Below are 3,439 nucleotides of genomic sequence, written 5' to 3'. Positions count from 1 at the left end.
CTGCCAAGGTCGACTTTGCTTTTCATTCTTTCGGGGTCAATAAATTAAGTACCAGTTAAATACTGGGTACTTAACTGACTATTCACTGCCCCCGAATTTCTGTCCTTGTGCCTATAGTAGAAAGGATTATTATTATCATCATCATCTCTCTCTCTCTCTCTCTCTCTCTCACAATAAAGCAAAATGTAATTAATACCACAATTTGATGGTGATACCTTCTGGTCACCAGCAATTAATACAACTAAAATACATTATAGAATATATAAATATTTCAAGTAAAAGACACACACTTTCACTATATCTATATCTATCTATATCTGTATATATCTATATCTATCTATATATATCTATCTATATATATATATATAACCACGCAGCTAAGATACACACTAAATATTTGCCATTTCATTCTGATAGGAGGAATGGACAGAAAATTTTCAAAGAAGTTAGAAAATTAGACTGGAAATCATACATAAACACATGACGTCGTGGTGATCTCATTCTTGCTCACAACATCATAAGCGGAAACTGTCACCTCTCGAAAGAGCTGTTCTTCACTCCTGCTCCAGAGCGTCGGCTGCGGGGTCATTCTGAAAAGCTCTATCTGCGACGATTTCATCTCAATCGAAGGAGAGGGGCTTTCTCCGTCCGGGTTGCGGATCCGTGGAATAAGCTGCTGGACAAGATAGTGAAGATGCCGACGACCGCTCGGTTCAAAGTCTCCCTTGACCACAAATGGCCTGAACTCTTTACATGAACACCCTCCCTGTACATAACTCCATGTCCCCCTACATGGCCTTGGTTTTTGGCTTTTTGAGCCAAAAAATTAACTAACTAACTAACATACATGTGCATATATCTGTGTGTATGCACACGCATACATGTAAAAATGCATATTTGAATTAGTATATACATGATAATCTGTATATAATATATATACATATATAGATGCACGTATATATGTATATACAAATATTTATACACTCTCTGTCACATTAGTCTTTCATCATATGACACAAGACCGCTTCCTCTAATGCCTCATCTCCTCACAAAATTTCTTTGTCTTGTCAAATTACTTGGTGACCCTGCCAGTGCTGGTGCCACATAAAACGCATCCAGTCCCCCTCTGGAAGTGGTTGACATTTGAAAGGGCATCCAGCTGTAAAAACCATGCCAAAACTGACTTCGCCTGTGCTGGTGCCATGTAAAAGCACTCAATCCATTCTATGGGGTGGTTGGTGTTAGGAAGGGCATCCAGCTGTAGAAACCATGCCAAAGCAGACACAGTTGCCTAGTGTAGCCTTCTACCTGACCATCTCCTGTTAAACCGTCCAACCCATGGAAAGTGGATGTTAAGGGATGATGATATGCACACACACACACACACATGCATATATATTGTTACATTGGAATTTACAAACTTTCACAGATATGAACTGAATTGTTTTTAATGGTGGAAAGTAGATAAAGTTATAAATACAATTATATAGAATATCAGGTTAAAAAACCCTTTGGATTGAAAGAGTCTATCTTCTGTAAATATTACAGGTGTTCTAATACTATACCAGAGAAACCAGTCCATTTAGAAGCTTTGCTCTTACCAGCAAGAATTGTTTGTTGTTTACATAAATAAGAAATTAGAAACTTTGAAGAATATGAAATAAATTGTTTTTAATAGTGGAACTAGTATATTGGGTTAAAAGATCCTATTGATGGAAAATGTTGAAAGCTGCCTTGAGACTCAAACCCATATCTACTATTTTATCAAAGTAATTTAAAAAGGATTCTCGCTGACAAGAACAAATCTTCTCAAATGAGTGGAGGAAAGTTGAAGGACTGAATTGGTATAATTGTAGAACAGCAGTCATGTTTAAAGAAGATGTGCATTTGAGCTCCATATGCAGCCTTTGTTAAAAAAAAATCCCTTGGATTGAAAAACCAATATTCTAAATGCTATTATTTATAGCTCTATCCACTTCAGGTTACATGGTTATAAATGACTTTTTCATACATTCATACATGCATATATACACATACATATATATATATATGTGTGCACACACACTTATTTACATATACACATATCCACATGTGTGTGTGTGTGTGTGTGTGAGTGCAACAAAATCAAAACAAATATGGTTAGTATTAATGATAAAAACAAATTTGCAAAATCCCAACAAACCGACACACATTAAAACATTAAGAAACGAAACCTAATCAACAACAATTTTTTATCATCTATGCCCTATAATCAATAAACTTATGAAGCAAGCTAAAACTGCACTCAGACCAGTTCAAAACAATAGAAGAACCCAGCCAATATGAAGATCAAAATAAATGATGACATTGAAATGATGAGAAAATAAGTTACAAAAAAGCTCACAGTAAAAAACATATACAAATAGACAAACATTTGAAACACAGACATCCCATAGTCAGCTGCCTATCAGAAATCAGTATGGTTTTGACACCTGTGCACCAATCAATCCAAAAGCATCAAAAATATATTACTAAGGAATGACAGACCCAAGACAGGTGTCAGACATAAGTTCAATGTGCTCATTGAGGTGACACTTGCCTTAGGTTACTAAGCACAAATATAAACATACAAAAAGACCATGTTGGAGGGAGGGCCACTTAATGAACTATAAAAGAATAAAAACATATGAGCCATTACAGAATATAGCCATTAAACATTGATTAAATAAAGAAAATAAACTAAAATGGACATTGCCACCTAAAGAAATGTAAAACAAAAATTAACTAAATATAGCAAATTGAAATTACTAAATCAATTAGATATGGAAAAAACATTTAAACAGTTAACATTCCTTTCAGACAAAAAAAAAAAAGATTCCCTTATAAATGGCAACATATAACCCTCAAATAATACCAAAAAAATCTATCACAGAACTACAGCTATTTACTTTATAAACTAATTGAATTAAAGAAAAGAAACTAAACAGACATGGTCACCTAACAAACTATAACATAATTAAAAATAAGTTAAATGATTCAAACAAAAGTTACTTAACAAAAAATTTATTTAAATAAGTTACTAAATATACACACGAGTTACATATGGAAAATATAACCAAAAGAACAACATACCTCCGTTAACATGAAACAACTTCTTGCATATATAAGAACAAAGAAAGTTCTTACATGGTACCAAAACAAGAAGAGTCTAGATATACAGCCTATCTCAACTCATGTAAGACCAAATGAAGCTTACTAACGGAAGTCCAGAAAGAACCACCCTAACAGAAGTGATGATATACATGACAGAACCTGATCACACACAAAACCCCTCCAAATACAGCAGCTTTAGAATGCAAGCTGATCAGACATATTCCAACTGCAAACCATCAGAACTTAATATCAGCACAAAGAAGTGAAGTTACTCATTTCAAATATTTTTTCACTAAGTTACAAACTT

The sequence above is a fragment of the Octopus sinensis genome, linkage group LG23 (genome assembly GCF_006345805.1).
Source record: "Octopus sinensis linkage group LG23, ASM634580v1, whole genome shotgun sequence".
Lineage (NCBI taxonomy): Eukaryota > Metazoa > Mollusca > Cephalopoda > Octopoda > Octopodidae > Octopus > Octopus sinensis.
This window is presented reverse-complemented; position numbering follows the sequence as displayed.